We start from the raw sequence: 18642 nt of genomic DNA, 5'->3' as shown, positions 1-18642 counted from the left end.
TACTAGAGAATGGACTTGAGGCTATGGGGAGGGGGAAGGGTAAACGGTGACAAAGCGATAAAGAGGCATGGACATATATACACTACCAAACGTAAGGTAGATAGCTAGTGGGAAGCAGCCGCATAGCACAGGGAGATCAGCTCGGTGCTTTGTGACCGCCTGGAGGGGTGGGATAGGGAGGGTGGGAGGGAGGGAGATGCAAGCGGGAAGAGATATGGGAACATATGTATATATATAAATGATTCATTTTGTTGTGAAGCTGAAACTAACATACCATTATAAAGCAATTATACTCCAATAAAGATGTTTAAAAAAAAAAAACAAGAGTAGATTTGATAACGATGTCTAGAAAATAACTCTGGGTGTGCTTACTGGCACAAGGACCTGACTGGAAGCAAATATATCATATGTCTTCTAATTTTTAAAATTGCATTGCCAAAGAAACCAGGGGCCTGGACTTGAAACGTCTTTCCCTGCTCAAGGCTTAAAACAATTCTCGAGTTGCCAACCCATTCCAGACTGAGCGGAAGTCAAACTTTTAGAGGTGCACTGTTCTGAAGGAAGGGTAGCCCCCCACCACCAAGCCCACTTCATATGTGGCCAAGAAGAAGAACAAAAAATGGAGTCCTTCTTAGAGCCAACCTCACACACGTCCACCCTGCCTAGAAGGTGTGGGCTTCACAGTGCTGACCCAGAGGGGCTCAGCATGGCTGTGGACCATCATGCTGAGTGTTACCTATTATTTCCCTTTGCAAACGGGATTATTTTCCTGTTCTTTTTTCCGTTATATAAATGGGTTGTGATTGGTGAGGAAGTAGGGTACAGATTACCTGTCTTTTTAATATGTAGGCTACTGCACCTAGAGATCCTACATAAGACTGATGGAGAAGATGCTGCATCCCCTGGGTGTTCTGAACATGGATATGGTGGTGGTGACTGGATGAGACCTTACATTGTCCTCCATGGGGTGAGGTGAGCATGCTCTGTGAGTGAGAGGAAAGTAAAATAGATATTTGGTGTCCAGAAGTTTAGACTATTGCAAGAAACTTTTGGAGTCTTCACAATTTTGGAGTCTCTTCTTGGACATGCAGGAAGATTACATTTCCTGGGTCACTCTGAAGTTAGATGGGCTGTGTGATTCCCAAGCTCCAGCCAATGGAACAGGAACAGAAGTGATGACTGTTATTTTGAGGCCAAGTGTGTTAAAATCTCATGTGTCTTCTTTACATTTTCTCCCATCTAAATAGCTGGAAGCAAAGAATTCTAAGATGGAAGAGCTACACAATGGAAGATGCCCAAGCAACACCAGATGCTCACGAGTAAGTAATAGCTTTGTATTGGGCAATAGTATTTCTATCTGGAAATTGCTTTTTATAGCAGCCTGCATTGATATTCTTGACTAATATACTATTCTAAATGGAAGACTAGTTCATAAAGCTGGAAAAGCTCTTTATTTCTCTTGAAAGGAGTGAAATCGTCCTCCTGCCTGATCATCTTCATCACCATCATCTTCATGACATTTGGTTCCCAAAATCCTTTTTTAGTATCTGTAACTTATTGGGCACCATGGCAGAGATTGGAGTGCAAAAAGGACTATGAAATTGAGGCTGGCCTTGTCCATAATCTGGTGGGAAAAACATACAGATAAACAAAACTGACATAAAGAATTATATCCTAAGTGTAACAGCTTATAACATAGTTAATTCTGTTTGGAGGTGGGGAGGGGCAGGGATAGGTGCAGATCTCAGTGAGGAGGTTACACAGGTGTCAGGTTCTAAAAGATGAAGAGAGATTTTCTAGTCAAATAAGGCAGGTGGAAGGCATTCTTTCTTTTTTATATATAGCATATATATTATTGTCTATTATACTATTATACATTATTAATATATTGTTATGATGTTATTAACTTTAGTGTTGTAAAGTGAGTGTAAAGGGACTACCTTTTTTTAAAAAGTTTCATTGCAGTATAGTTGATTTACAATGTTGTGTTAGTTTCTGCTGTACAGCAAAGTGAATCAGTTATACATATACATATATCCACTCTTTTTGAGATTCTTTTCCATATAGGCCATTACACAGTATTGAGTAGAGTTCCCTGTGGTATACAGTAGGTCCTTATTAGTTATCTATTTTATATGTAGTAGTGTGTATATGTCAATCCCAATCTTCCAGTTTATCCCTCCCCCTACTTTCCCCTGGTAACCATAAGTTTGTTTTCTACATCTGTAACTCTATTTCTGTTTTGTAAATAAGTTCATTTGTATCATTTTTAAATTAGATTCCATGTATGACTGATATCATATGATATTTGTCTTTCCCTGTCTGACTTACTTCACAATCTCTAGGGCAGGGGTCCCCAATCCCCAGGCCATGGACTGGTACCAGTGCGCAGCCTGTTAGGAACCCGGCTGCACAGCAGGAGGTGAGCGGCAGGCAAGTGGACGAGGCTTCATCTGCAGCTCCCCATCGCTCCCCATTGCTCACATTACCACCTGAACCATACCTCCCCATCTGTGGAAAAATTGTCCTCCACAAAACCGGTCCCTGGTGCCAAAAATGTTGGGGACCGCTGCTCTAGGGCATTCTAAGTAGAGGAAACAGTGCAAAGGCATGCAGATATGAAAATCAGGAAAATAAATTGATTTATACAGTTAGAAATGAAAAGCATATTTATCACTCTCATCAGCATCGATTTTATCATCCTATCGTCTAATTTATTTGTTAATTTTCATAGAGAGGGACCACATGGATTTGATCCCTGTTTTCCGGAGGGTCTCAGTCCAAGGGAACATAGGTAGCAGATGAAGCAATGACCAAGTGCGTTAAGCTCTGTAATTCACTTGCTATGTAATATGGGCCAGGACACTGGACTTGTCATGATGTCACTAGTACTGTTGTACTAAAGAGAGAACTCATATCTATCCTTCCTGACTTATGCAAATCCAGTAAATAAAACGTGTGAAACCTGATTTGAAAAAACATATAAATAGCATAACATGTTCGTTTATGTTTTCAAAGGACAGTTAATGAGGGAGGATTGGGCTGGTAGGAGTCAGAGTCATAGCAGTTTGTATGCCATCACACTAAAGGACATATCTTACTTCTTTCTGGTAGCAGTTGACTCAATGTCCTCAAACAGATCTTACCTGGGGACTGCGGGACACCTGGAGGGCGAGCCTCTCTTGGGAGATGCATGCACACTGATTAGAGCGGTCCATGTGGGCAGGTGGGGCTGTTTACTCAGCATGCATGAGGGCAGTACCATCACAGCAGGAACTGGGATCAAAGTTTAAGAGGGAAATAAACATTTTAGTCAGAGGGTGGCTGGTTTTGGGGGTGAGTGGGTAAGGCTGTAAAATGGAAAATAAATCACCAGATGTGAAGCTGAGAGGATAAGGAACAAGTCAGGATGTAGAATGTAAGAGAGTTGGGACAAGTTGTTCAGAGCTAAGGTTTCAGGCAATGAAGGCACTGAAGGTCCACCTTTTACAGTGGTCCCTTGTCTGCGGCCTGGATAGCACATTTTAATACATAGGCATCTAGTACATGACAAAGAGATACAGACCTCAGTTCATAAACTCAACATCATGGTCCAGGTCTTGGGACTTGTGAGCACCAGGTGAAATAAACACATGGTCAATTGTTTCCAGCCATTTTCTTTCCTCCCCATTTCTAGGTGTGGATCACACTTCAAAGCTGCAGCATAGCAGTGACTCTTGATCTATCAGTGACACCCAAGGAGGCTACGCAGCAGGCCTGGGGATGCTATTGGCCCTCATCATTGGAAATAAGTCCCTAAAATACCCCATTTTCTCATGGTGGGCCAGCATAGAGCTGTGACCCATGCATCTAAAACCCTCTTAAGCCTGTTAAGATTATCATAATCTATAACCTTGCAAGGACACCAGTCTTGTATAGTCAACTACTTTGTAACGTGGTATTTCCATGTCTTTGAGATCCTAAACCTGCTTTGTCAAAGCATGAATGCTCCTAGTATTTTGAGATTGAGTAAACCATTTCATTTTTATCTGCTGAGATCTTAAAGACTGTGACTGAGGTCTAGAGCTTTATCTTTGTCGTCTAGGCCTATATAACATTACCTAACCAAGTCACTAGTCATGCATCTAGTCACTAGAGAAGCTCAGGCCAAAAAAACCCAGCCTAGAGACTTGGATGACATCGCAGCCCATCCAAGCCATCAATAAATCCTTGAAGCTTTAACCCTGCCCTCCTCCTATCCCCACCCCTGGCCCCCAATTTACAATACCCTCTCTTTTAGGAGACGGAGGTGGAATTACTTTGCATTGGAATTAATGGTATAAAGAGCTACCTTCTCATCTGAGTAATGCTAATTCGTCTCCATCCCTGGTCGTTCACTCCCTATTAGAAATACCCTGACAGCCTGCATCTCATTACCATTGCAGCAGGTCCAGCTCCCAAGAATAACCTTCTAAGGAGGATGAAATGTACACCAGTGGCATCTAATACCAGGGCATTCACATTCATATTTTTAGCAGCATATATCAGTTAGCCCAACCTTTAGTGTACTCTATGTACTTTTAATAATCTCCATAAAAGCCTGATTTCCAATCCCTAGGCTCAAGCTGACAGTGTAAATAAAATCACCCAAATCCACAGGGTAAGAGAAATGAAAATGACAAGGATTAAAATTTGGTCAAACCTCTTTCTTTTTAAAAATTCTGCTTCCCTTCCAATTGGATCACGACCCTCTGTGTGCTCAGCTTAAGAGCAGACGGTATGCTTTCACTTTTATTCCTATCTGCAGCAGGCTTACAGTATTTAGTGAGAGTCTGTAAAGAATGTGTGCTGGGTAGAGAGTTAATACCATAATCCCCTATCGTTGGGGTCAAATGCTGAATAGAGCAAAAGAATTAGAAAACATGTTACATACAATGGCAGGAAAAAATGCATCAGCACGCTGTTCTGTGAACACCAGCATCTATCACCCGCAAGTAATGGCCATGAGGTAATAGAGTGGATAAAGAGACGTGTACTTGAAGTCCAGTGTGTTCACAGAGGCAGCGATGGAAGACTTGAGCACAAGTCTTAATCCCCATATACTCTGGGAGGTATTTGTCACCATTTTTAATTGCTTCTTCCCAGGTACCTGCTCCAAGTTAATTCCTAAGTAACACATGTAGCCACTAAATTGTTTCCCAGAGTGGAACCCTGAGCTCTCTCTTTTCACTCTTCATCAGTGGGTGTGAATATTGTTCTCAAAGTGCTGTAATACATCTGTCTCTGGAGAATTCTCTTAACAAACAAGTAGAAATTTGAGGTATTGCAGGCAAAAAGTGTTGAACAGCCCCCTTCCACTGTATCTTGGGAAAGTCAACCGAACTTCCCTGGAGTAAGATTACAAGCAAATAAATAACCTTGTGTGGAAGTTCTATAAAGAGAAGAGTGTGTGTGTGTGTGTGTGTGTGTGTGTATCAGTGGTTTGACCATAAAGTAACAAGTTGAATTTATTTTAAACAATATCCTTTAAAGTAGCAACTATTATAGATTCAGCATTTAAATTTATTTTTAAATTTACATATAGTAAGTTTGGGGGTGTAGAGTTCTGTACTTTTGACAAATGCAGAATTGTGTAAGCACTACCACAGTCAAGATACAGAACAGATCCAACAATCTGTTGGATATATACCCTCAACAATCCCTTGCGTTGTTTCTTTGTAGTCAAATCTTTCACTCCCAAACCTTAAAAATCTTAAATTCTTATAAATACAGTATTACACATGTATAACCTGCACAATGACCAAAATGACAACCTGAAACCATATATATAACAAAATAACAAAAACATCATCGACACATTTTAAATACATATATACTGTTGTACACATAAATAACTGGAAAGCCGACTTTCTTTTGTCAAAAAGGCTACTTATTGCTCAGTAAGTTCAGTGAGTGCAGAAATAGTCCTCTAACCCACTATTGTATCAACATGGACAAAAGAGCGTATTAAATATACATTGAATTGAATATTAACCCACAGACTGAGGAGTGATTTTTACTTAAAATTGTAAGAGCTCATGACAAATATAACTAGAGATGTGACAGTCTCAGCATTGTAATTGTACCTTAAACACACAAAGAGAGATGAGGTATAAGGAAGAAGGTAAACGATTGTGTTTGTGTGTGTGTGTGCATGCACACACGTGAGCACATGTGAGATTACACTACAAATCTGTTAGCGCCCTAGACTGATGGAAATTGACTTATTTTTTGCACATGACAAATACTATATATATATATATATATACACACACACACATGTATATGACTAAATGAGTGAAAGCTAATGGCCTTAAGGAGAAAACTATTAGAAAAATTATTAATAAGGATTTTAGCATTATGTTTGTGAGAATAAACCTTTGCTCACTTAAATAAGACACCATGATTTACATGAAAATACTGAGTATGGTTTGATTCTCACCAGGAAGTATTAGACATGTTATGACTAGTTCAGCATATCATCTCTTTCCTGAAGGGTATACTGACTAAATTACTACAGGAATCTTATAGCAAGCAAATAAATCACTATTGTTTAAAAAGGAAGCATTAATATGTCCTTAATTTTATGCATTATCTTCTCAAGCTTCTTTACCGGCTCCTCCTTACCTAGCTGGTGTTCTTTTCCTCATACGTCACTCATGTTCATGGAGGAATCATCTATACCTGTAATTAGAGACTCCAATCTACACCTCCAACCCAGGTTTCCCCCAAGAGTTACACATTTTCCAGCTTCCTACTTGATCTCTCACCCTGTATGTTCTGCAAACCCAAACTTAAATTGTCCAAAATGGAGCTCAATATCTGTCAAACCAAATGGTTCCCTCTCCACAGAATTTTCCATAAACTTCTATTAGTTCTTATCTCACTTCCTGTTTCTTTCATGGGACTGCAGGCAATGAACATGTGTCTCTTCCCCAGTGCCTGGCACAGTGCCTGGCATCTGGTAGGCATTTATAAATATTTGTGGAAGGAATGAGTGCATACGACACTCATATGCATATAAATAGAAATTTATTTCCACCCCAAACCCCAATGTTTATGAATGGTTTTTAAATGGATGAGTACCTCTGATACACATATAGATATAAGCATTTATTCCCATACCAACCACCAACTACCATATCTACATAATGTCTAGAGATCAAATACTGTCTGCTTTGTGCAGCAGGGAAAATAATTAGCACATTTCAGTTTCTTTCCTATTATCTTTTCTCATTGAAATCATATTCTTTTTTATTCAACATCATAACATAAGCATCTTTCCTTGTCTTAAAAAGGCAGGGCAGGAGTAAAGACACAGATGTAGAGAATGGACTTGAGGACACAGGGAGGGGGAAGGGTAAGCTGGGACGAAGTGAGACAGTGGCATGGACATATATACACTACCAAATGTAAAATAGATAGCTAGTGGGAAGCAGCCGCATAGCACAGGGAGATCAGCTCGGTGCTTTGTGACCACCTAGAGGGGTGGGATAGGGAGGGTGGGAGGGAGATGCAAGAGGGAGGAGATATGGGGCTATATGTATATGTATAGCTGATTCACTTTGTTATAAAGCAGAAACCAACACACTACTGTAAAGCAATTATACTCCAATAAAGATGTTAAAAAAAAAGTCCCAGATATTATTTGCACCAATTGAATGATACTACCTCAGAAAGAAGTTCTTGCTTTATACCAAAAGTTCAGTTGGGAGCATCGTGAGGACCTCCTGTAGAAGCTACTCCTGTTCAACCGTCTGTACTCTACACCAGTGATTCTCAATATGCGGTCCCTGGACCAGAAGCACCGGCAACATCTAGGAACTTGGTAGAAGTGAAAATTCTTGGTCTCCACCCCACACTTTCTGAATCAGAAACTCTGGCGTGGGGTCTGAGATGTGTGCTTTAACAAGCTCTCTGGGTGATTTCAATGTACAAAAACAGTTTGAGAAACATTGTCATACACTCTCCAGAGAAAGGTCTACCTGCTGCATGGGAATCTTTCTGCACTAACTAACTCTTTTTCCACCCACTCTCACTATTCAGTTCACTCCCTCATCAGTTTCACATCATACTCATATTGAAAAAAGCCTTCTGTATTTGATAATGAGTCTTTAGAACAAGGACTGTTTCTTGTTGTATGTAAAACATAAATAGAAGTATGGTATACGCAGTGTTTTTTAACTTAGTTTTAGGAACAGAAATTTGCTTTAAATGAAATATTATGTAGAAGCCCTGTGTGTGTGTGTGTGTGTGTGTGTGTGTGTGTGTGTGTGTGTGTGTGTGTGTAGGGGAGACAAAAGGAATCACCATGTTTAAATGTGGTTGAAGGGGTGGGGGAACCAGAGTCTGCCCACTCAACTGGACTTCCTTCCACCCTTTTTTCCAGGTTGCCCCCAGGGGACTGAATCTGAAACCTTTGAAGCAGTGGAAAGGGAACGTGCTGGGGAGTCAGGAGACCTGGTCTCTGGTTTGTTTCTTTGGGCAATTCATTAAGCATCTGTGAGCCACATATTCCTTATCTGAAAACGATAATGAACCTGAAATTTCCAGCTCCCAGTTTCTTCTTCTTCTCTTCTATTGTTTAGCTTTCCGTAGAAAAAGATCTGAGCTTTTGGCAAATTCTCCCTTCCTTGGAGACACAGGAATACATGTTGGCTGTGTCGTTTGCAAGTACTCTGTCATCTCCTTCAGTATTGACTAACAGGCATTAATGAATAGACAGGGCCAGGCTGCCACCGTTTGGAGTGCCAGGAAAGAGAAAGAAATCTCCCACTCAAGCGCCATTAGCATTGAACAGATTTTCATCCCCAGCATTTGACTGGGACTATGGGCTGATGACATGGGGATATGTGAAGAATTCAGGGAGTAGCAGAACATAGTTGCCTTCTCCTCACCTTCTCTATCCCCCTCCCCTCCCCTTTTCTCCTCTCCTTCTTCCCGCCCCACTCCTCTTCCTCAGAGAGTTTACAAAGCACTGGCCTATAGTCACTCTTCCCATATTACTTAATCTGACTCTCTGTATGTGCTTGACACTCCCAAGACCAAAATCTATGATGGCTAATGAAATGTCCAGGTGTCCTCAAGTGTCATGAGTGTTACTTTCACACTCTCTCCTGCAGGAACCTCTGTATTTCCATCTTCTTTTTCTTCCTGACCCTTCTCTTCTTCCTTTCAGTCCCCCTGACTCTACTGAGGCCACTTCTTAGAGACAACTCTAAACCTACTGGTGGCTATCAGAGTGAAGGTGGGAGATGAGCCCAGGTCACAACTATCCCATTGTCATTGGCTGAATGTTTTTGTCCCTCCCACCCCCTCCATAATTCATATGTTGAAGCCTAAGCCCTAATGTGATGGCGTTTGAAGGGAAGCCTTAGGGAGGTGATTAGTCATGAGGGCAGAACCCTTATCAATGGGATTCGTGTCCTTATAAAGGAGGCTCCAGAGAGATCCTTCTGCCATGTAAGTACACAGTGAGAAGATGACCATCTATGAATCAGGAAGCCAGCCAGCCTCCAGAACTGGGAGAAATCAATTCCTGTCATCTATAAGCCGCCCCATCTATGGTATTTTGTAGCCAGAACAGACTAAGACAGCTATCCTTATGTAAAGTAGGGTTTGCGTGTGTCTGTGTAAGAGAGTGTGCGTGTGTGTGTGTGTGTGTGTGTGTGTGTGTGTGTGTGTGTGTATAGGGTGCTGGTAGTGGAGCAGTGGGGAAACCTGAGGGGCAAGTTGGGAATGATTTTATACTTTTGTAACTTTGCTCCTATAGTCACCTCTGATGCCTCTGGAAAGAAGGTCATTCTGGCCTTGGCTCAGCAAATGACAAGGGGCTAATTCTCTGAGATGCAGAGACCTTGCTCTATCAGTCATTCTCTGATGTGTCAGAGGTTTCGACAGAAATACCAGAGGCTCTTTAATTAAATTTGTGGACCAAGGATGGCCTGACAGGGAAAGCATACTGATAAAAATCTGTATTATAGCTTACATTTTACATTAGACTGTACTACTTGTGCACATATAATTATATTTTTCAAATGGAATTTTTAAAATGGAATCTACACCTATGTGTTTTTCTTTGCTTTTATCATGTGGAAAACTAAAGTATAGACTGCTTGGTTTGGACAGCTGGCAGCGTTATCCATCCCCCTTTTCCTCTCTCCTATATTTTCAGCATCCCCCAAGCTTTAGTCTCTTGCCTTCTGCATGTAAATGGGAGTAAATCTCACCTATCTTTCACCTTTGTATTCCCCTTTACCCTCTGGTCTCCTTCTCCTTTTCTCTCAGTCAAGCTCATTGAGACAAGAGTTAACGCTTAGGGTCTACCATGGTGCCTCTGCCTTTTCCCTCACAATTACCCATGACTCCTCCGGCTTCCATTGCCCATCAACCTCCATCCCCACTCTGCTGAAACTGCTCTTGCTAAGTCACCTGTCTCAAATCCCATGACAACTTTTCAGTCACTATTGCATCTGAGCTCTGTAAGAAAAACTCATCATTTCCTTCCTGATTTCTTCCTCCTTCGGAGTCTACAACCCCACTCTCTCCTAGTTTTCCTCATAGCTCAAGAATCCATTCCTCCCAGCCTATGCTCGTTCTCCCTGAGGTTCTGTCTTGTATCCTCTGCTTTTCTAGGCTATTTACTCCTCCTGGGTAAAACCATCCACACCCAGGGGCTCAGCCTTCACCTATGTGCTGATAGTTTCCAAACCTATACCTTCAGCCCAGATCTCTGTCTCGTGAGCTGTAGACATATTTATTTTAGAATGTTTCCATTTAATAGGAAGCTTAAAAGTAGGTCTGTTAAATTAAATTTATCATCATAACATTTAAACTCTGCTCCTTTAACCTGGTGAATAGCACTATTCAACCACCCACATGAGATACTGAGATTCTTCTTAGACTTGACTATACCTACATTCAATCAATCAAACACTCCTAGTATGACAACCCTCTCTAATGTCTCCACCAACTGTCATCACTACTGCCAGTATTTTAGGTTATGTTCGCTTTTCATCTGGGCAGATGTCTTCTGGGCTCCCTGCCTTTAGTCTCCCATACCTACAAATCACCTTCAATCTCTCCTCCAGGTCATCCTTCCAGAACGGTATTGTCCAATAGGGTAGCCACAAGCCACATACAGCTATTTACATTTAAATTAATTAAAATTAAATAAAATTTAAAATTCAGTTACTCTGGCTACGTTTTAAGTGCTCAATAGCTCATGCGGCTCATGGTTGCCCATTGAACAGTGTAGATAGAGAGCATTTGCATCATTGCAGAAAGTTCTATTGGATAGTGCTGTTCTAGAACGTAATCGTTTCATATCCCTGCTTGCTTCCCAAATGATTCCCCACATACTTCAGAGTAAACTCCAAACTCCTTAGCTTGGCATGTAAGATCCTGCCCTCCAGTCCACTCTCCCTTTCACTGTACCCTCCGCTTGAAACCTGTGCTTCTGTCCTGTCAACCCACTGGCCCCCGTCCCCATGCTTCTGCTTTTGGTTATGCCCTTTCCTCCACATAGAAGAGCTGCCTCCCTGTGTCCCTTTAGAACTCCTGCATACGCTTCAAACTCAGCTCAAGCACCATTCCCTCTGTGAAGCTTTTCCTTGATTTTCTAGGCAGAGTTTAGACTCACCTTTTTATATTTTCCCTGGCAGCTTATACTACTATGATACTTCTCATTTAAAAAAAAAATCTATTGATTCACTGTGGAAGGCTGAAGAATGCCTCCCACCCCAAGACATTCACATCCTAATCTCCAAAACTGTTAACTATGTTGCCTTACATGGCAAAAGGAACTTTGCATATGACTGAGTTATAGCACTTGAGACAGGGAGTTTATTATGGATTATCCAGATAGACTCTATGATGTAGTCACAAAGGTCCTTACTAGAAGGATGCAGGAGTGTCAAAGTCAGAGATATCGAGAGAAGAAGGATATGGGATGATCAAAGCAGAGTTTAGAGTGATGTGAAGATACAGGAAGGGGCATGAAGCCAGGGAATAAGGTGGCCTCTAGAAGCTGGAAGAGACAAGGAAACAGGTTCTTCCCTGGAGCCTCCAGAAGGAATGCAGCCCTGTTAACCCATTTTGGACTTCTGACTTCCAGAACTATAATATAATAACCTTGTGTTGTCTTAAACCAGTTTTCCACAACCCCCGGTCTGCGCACCGGTACCAGTCCGGGTCCTGTTAGGAACCGGCTGCACAGCAGGAGCTGAGCGGCAGGCAAGTGACGGAAGCTTCATCTGCCGCTCCCCATCGCTCACATTACTGCCTGAACAACCATCCCCCCACCTGCACCCCCCACCCTACCTGCGTGGAAATACTGTCTTCCACGAAACCGGTCCCTGGTGCCAAGAAGGTTGGGGACTGCTATTTTTTGTTTGGTTGGTTTTTTTTGTTTTTCTTTTTGCGGTACGCGGGCCTCTCACTGTTGTGGCCTCTCCAGTTGCGGAGCACAGGCTCTGGACGCACAGGCTCAGCGGCCATGGATCACGGGCCTAGCCGCTCTGCGACATGTGGGATCTTCCCAGACCGGGGCACGAACCCGTGTCCCCTGCATCGGCAGGCGGACTCTCAACCACTGCGCCACCAGGGAAGTCCCTGCTGTCTTTTTTTTTTTTTTTTCTGCATTGGGTCTTCATTGCCGTGAATGGGCTTTCTCTAGTTGTGGCGAGTGGGGGTTACTCTTCATTGCAGTGCACAGGCTTCTCATCGTGGTGGCTTCTCTTGTTGTGGAGCAGGGGCTCTAGTCGCACGGGCTTTCCATAGTTGTGGCACGCGGGCTCAGTAGTTGTGGCTCACGGGCTCTAGAGTGCAGGTTCAGTAGTTGTGGCGCACGGGCTTAGTTGCTCCGTGGCATGTGGGATGTTCCTGGTCCAGGGATAGAACCCGTGTCCCCTGCATTGGCAGGTGGATTCTTAACCACTGGGCCACTAGGGATGTCCCAGGACCGCTGTCTTAAACCAATAAATTTGTGGTAACTTTTTACAGCAGCAGTACAAAAGTAATATATTTACTTTTTCGTCCATTCATTCATACATTTATGCCACATATCATCTGACAGGAATTTGCTGAGTACATGCTTTGTGCCAGACCTAGCATTATATACTAAGAATAATGAATAAGACTCCATTGTTGCTGGGGGACATATGATGGAGGAAAGGGAGAAGGCAAGAGTCCTGGAAACTTGGATTTGTAAAGGTAGTGAGGGGCCAGACTATGAAGGACCCCTCATGCTGCTGCCTAAAGTCGAGGCTGTTTTCTGTAGATGATGCAGAGCATCATTAGTTCATGGTCAGATCTTTGGCTGCCCAAGCATGGAAGTGGATTAATTCTGGAGGCAGGAAGACCCATCAGGCTGCTGCATTTTTCTGGGTGAGAAATGATGAGGACCAGAAGGAGGGCCGTGGGAGGATAGTTAAGGAAGTAGATCTGGTAACAGTGGGGTGATATTTCAGAGGTAGAATCGATGGGATTTTGTAATCAGTTAAATACCGTGCATGAGAGGGCAGAAGCCAAGATGAGTCTGCTCCAAGATGACCCCGAGAACGGATGACTCTAAGTCAGTGCCTGGCACACAGTGGATAAGAAACAATTGTCTTGAATTGGATTGTGTGGCAAGAAGACAATGGTGTAGATCATCGCTGGGAGGAAAGGATGATGCCAATGAATCTGAATAGTGGAGGAAAATAAATAGAAGAATAAGTGTGTGTGTGTGGGCACAGGGCACTGGGGGAAAAGGATGTGAAACCTGTGTCCTGTTACTCCGTCTGATTTTTACTACTCGATTTAAGCTTCTGCTCTTTAAGCTAGAACCATGTTCAGAGAGTGAATTTAGAAACTGTATAACCACCTTGAAGATGCCAGATTTCTCTCAATGACAAGTTTAGCTATTATTTGGATCTGAAATGGTTTTGAGCAGGGGAGGGAGAGTAAGGGGTGGGGGTTGACTTTTAGTGCATTTGCTGCATCATTGCGGAATGAGGGCAGTGCCTCAGTTTTCTCTCTCCATAACCCCCTTTGCTGATGGCTCGATCTGAGAATGAAATGTGCTCTGGCATTGGGTGGTGCTACGTAGGCCTCCCTCACCCAAGACCCTCTGCAGTGTCCATGTGGTGGTGAATATTTGCCATACTGAAATATATATCTATGATCTCTGCTCTTCCAAGTGACATTCTGGTTCCACAACACTGATGGAAGAATATGCACAATTATCTAGCAAAGGCCCTGAAGCTCTTGTTTCCCACCAACCTCACTCTGCGGCATGCTGACTATGGCCCCTGTATAACAGAACAGGGTCCATGGTTGGGAGACAGATCTCTTCTTGGATTTGTGTTTACATAAAACATTGTTCTAACAGCCATGAATTGTGACTTTGCAGAGGAAAGGGGAAAAATCTTATGGTTTAATTAGTTTGGGAAATTCTGGGTTAAACAAATGTACTTAATTCTCCAAGACCTCCCAAAAGCTTTACTCTACAAATACATGCTGTGGATATCTGAGACAAGGGTAAAGATTTTCCTAAACATATTTGACTCCAGAGCACTATAAACATTCTGTGGAAAAGTGCTCCCTGCATCAGAGTTTGGAAAGAGTTGTCCTACTGAATTAGAGCGGCCAAGGTGTTTTTATATGCCTGGCACACTTAGCAGGAGGCTATAACAAAGAACTCTAGCCATTATCCATCTTCACAAAGTCTCCACTGAGCATGAATCACTCAAGATTGACTGAAATGGTCATTGGACTGATCCTTCTATTCTGACACATTTAGTTTGTTGTGTGTTTTTTAAAAAAAATTTTGGAGTATAGTTGATTTACAATGTTGTGTTAGTTTCAGGGTACAACAAGGTGAATCAATTATACATATACATATATCCACTCTTTTTTAGATTCTTTTCCCATATAGGCCATTACAGAGTATTGAGTAGAGTTCCCTTTGCTATACAGTAAGTCCTTATTAGTTATCTATTTTATATACAGTAGTGTGTATATGTCGATCCCAATCTTCCAATTTATCCCTCCCCTCCTTCCCCCCTGGTAACCATAAGTTTATTTCCTACATCTGTAATTCTATTTCTGTTTTGTATATAAGTTCATTTGTACCCTTTTTTTAGATTCCACATATAAGCGATATCACATGATATTTGTCTTTCTCTGTCTGCCTTACTTCACTCAGTATGACAATCTCTAGGTCCATACATGTTGCTGAAAATGACATTATTTCATTCTTTTTTATGGCTGAGTAATATTCCATTGCATATATGCACCACATCTTCTTCATCCATTCCTCTGTTGATGGACATTTACATTACTTCCACGTCCTGGTTATTGTAAATAGTGCTGACACATTTAGTTTGGATTGGAACTCACTTTTGCTGATGAGCCAGAATATAGGTGTAAATTAGAGCCACCTCTGTCATCCTTCTATATCTTATCACACTTGGAGTTTCATTTCCTCTCCCTAGCCCAACCCCACAAATGGCTTCTTATAATAAAAACAATTCATGTTGGTTTCCTTCTTAAAAGTTGTTTTAAAAATACTTTGAAGGGCTTTCCTGGTGGTGCAGTGGTTGAGAGTCTGCCTGCTGATGCAGGGGATACGGGTTTGTGCCCCAGTCCAGGAGGATCCCACATGCTGTGGAGCGGCTGGGCCCGTGGGCCATGGCCTCTGAGCCTGCACATCCGGAGCCTGTGCTCTGCAACAGGAGAGGCCACAGCAGTGAGAGGCCCGTCTACCACACACAAAAAAAACAACAATTTTGAAAGCACTAGATAATTTTCTTTGGATATTGGAGCATAATACAATAGTGCCTAGTTATTTATGTTCTGTTTCTCTTATTCCCATGTGAATACAAATGCATAGTATTTTGCAGTTTTCAGTGAACTTTATCATTTATAATCTCATTTGATCCTTAAAACAACTTGACAAGGAGGTGATGAAACCCCATTGTCTTAGTCTGCTGTAACAAAACAGCACAAACCAGGTGGTTATAAACAGCAGAAACTTATTGCTCAAAGTTCTGGAGGCCAGTATGTCAGCATGGTCGGGTTCTAGTGAGAGCCCTCTTCCAGGTTGTAGATGGCTGACTTCTCATTGTGTCCTCACAGGGTAGAAGGAGCGAGGTAGCTCTCTAGAGCCTCTTTTATAAGGGCACTAATCCCATTCATGAGGGCTCCACCCTCATGACCTAATCACCTCCCAAAGCCCCACCTCCTAATACCAGCACATTGGGCATTAGGTTTCAACATATGAATTTTGGGGGGAATATAAACATTCAGCCTATAACACCCATTTCATAGAAAAGTGAAGCAAATAACATATTTGGATGCCTAGTTTATGCCAGGTATTTGACGATGCGTTTTACATGTATGAGCTCATTTAAAGTTCTCTGTATTAGGACAGGCCATCCTCATGTTAAAAATGAAGAACTTGAGACTATGCGAGTGACTTAACTTGCCCAAGGCCACATAATTTATAAAAGTAAGGTGTGATATTTAAACCCATGTTTGTTTAACCCCCAAGCCCACTCTCCTTCCACTACGGCACCCTTAAAAAGAGGACGCTGAGAACAAGGGCAGCTCCAAGATTTGCACAAGTTCACACTGCGAGTTGGGGAAAGTGCTGGGATTAGGACATAATTCACTTGACTTTTAGTCCAAGGGCCTGTTTACTACATACTTTTGCCAGGTCACTGGAAGGCATTTTCAAGAGTAAGTAATGCCCTGTGAAATGTCACCGACAGCAGCCACGATAACAACTGCATGAGAGCAATGGGAAGAGGAAAAATAATCAGTGGCTCCAAATCTCCCACCTGTCCCCCAACATCTTCAATGTTGCCAAGTAGAGGAGCTCCTTCATTTCTGCGAAAAATGCCACCTTAACTTCCTTCTCTTTTGTCACATAGGTAAGGTGCAATATACGTAAGGAGTCTGGGTCCTCCTTACCTCTTCTTTTCATTACCAGAAAGAAAATAGAGCAAATTCCATCACCCGCCCTTTAGTGATACCTACTGTTTCCACTAATCAGATGAATGTGATTCAGTAACATCTCCCAACCTTCTCCTATGTGGGAACCCCTGTGTTGGTGTCATGGAGACAGCTATGGAGGTGAGTAGGGCAGAATTTCTGAGTCTGCAGTCTAAACATGGTATGAGAAGCACTATTGAAGAGGTACAAACTGTCAGGAAAGTAAGAGGTGAGGCAGTTAGGGAGATAAGCAAGAAGCCCTGGGCATTTAGCATGGAATGTTCACCGTTATCACTCAGAACAATTACTGGGGTGTCCTGCCTGCAGTCACCATGTACTTACTTCATCAGTGATGTTTACTGTGTAGTTACTGAAAAACAACAGTAGGGCAAATTTTTGTTGCCATTTCCCCAAACCCACAGCCTTTTTAAAGCTTTCCTTGATACCAGGTTGGGACAAAAAGGTAGTTATCCTTCTGTGTCCTGGATCCATCCTGAGAGCTCCTTGACCCACATGAGACAGGAGTGTGAAGCAAAAGAGAAGGGTCTGGTCTTTATGGAGTTGCTAGGTCCCATTCCTCCTCTTGGGAGGTGGAGGTATCTGTGTTCATCTTCTGCTTTCTGTTTCCTAACTAACTCTTCCCCTCTCTTGAATGCAGTGGTAGGCAGAGTCTGAGCCTGTGCCCCATTCAGGGTTATTGCTGGTGGAAGTGATGTAAGAAATCATTCTGTTTCTCTTCCTGCTCATTCAGACTCTGAGCGTTGGGCAGAAATAGAGTCGTCCAAAGGCGAAATCGAATGGTTGGAGCCAAGGAGAGGAGTGAAGGTAGCAGAATCTATTTCCAACATTTTGGGGGATTATGTTATTATTCATGGATTAGTTCCTTTAGCTATTGAATGAGGATCTATAGGTCAGGCCTTACTTCTATGATTAACAAAAACTTTGAGGATAATAAGGGAAATATGGAAATAGGTTTAGGTTTCTCAAAGAAGAAGAGGCACTTTATAAATCCAAGGCAGTTACATACAGCCTCTTGGGTTCAAAATTCCAATGGGCTTACGTTGGCCAAACTTATGTGTGCCATTGCCCGATAATTTCCCCTCTTACACATTTAGGCTTCCAGATCGTTAGGCTGAGAGAAGCAAGGACTTCCCTTGAGGAAATACAGAACTGTTTTCCCACTATTCCCTCCACCCCACCATTGACTCGGTGAATCTCTTAGAATCTCTGGAAGAGACTTCAGAAGTCATTTAGCCCAGCTGCCAATATATTCCCTTGATAAGCAGACAAGTGGGAATAGAAAGTAAAAGTGCAGTTAATTCTCAAGCGTTTGGATGTAGATTGTCCACAGACAGAGAGTGAGAGGTTTGTGTGTTTGGAGACAGTGCTTGGGGTCTCTCCTTATCTGTTCCTTCTCCAAGCTAAATAATCACAGATCATTTCACTGGTCCTTAGAGAACTGTTTTCAAACTTCTGAAATCACATAAATTGAAGCCATCTTATTCTAACTAGGTTGATGCTGTCTTCATTTTAATTCCAGAAACTTTTGGCTATTCCCCATTCAGAAGGGATTGACTGCATTTGAAATAGGATGACAGAGGAATTACTCTCACTGAGATTACCCTTCAGCTACATCCCAGAACTGAG

General features: G+C 42.3%; 1 pseudogene across 1 annotated transcript in view; it reads left to right on the top strand.

Moving 5' to 3' along the window:
• Positions 1-1284: 1284 nt before the first annotated feature.
• Positions 1285-18642, top strand: part of LOC307177979 (charged multivesicular body protein 3-like) — a 50570-nt pseudogene continuing 33212 nt past the window's right edge. The window contains exon 1 of the transcript in view: positions 1285-1319. The product of the transcript in view is annotated as a charged multivesicular body protein 3-like (transcript). The remainder of the gene's footprint in view (positions 1320-18642) is intronic.

This window comes from Stenella coeruleoalba (genome assembly GCF_951394435.1).
Source record: "Stenella coeruleoalba genome assembly, chromosome: 1".
Classification (NCBI taxonomy): Eukaryota; Metazoa; Chordata; class Mammalia; order Artiodactyla; family Delphinidae; genus Stenella; species Stenella coeruleoalba.
The sequence above is the reverse complement of the archived record's forward strand: the minus strand, read 5'-3'. Positions and strand labels throughout refer to the sequence as shown.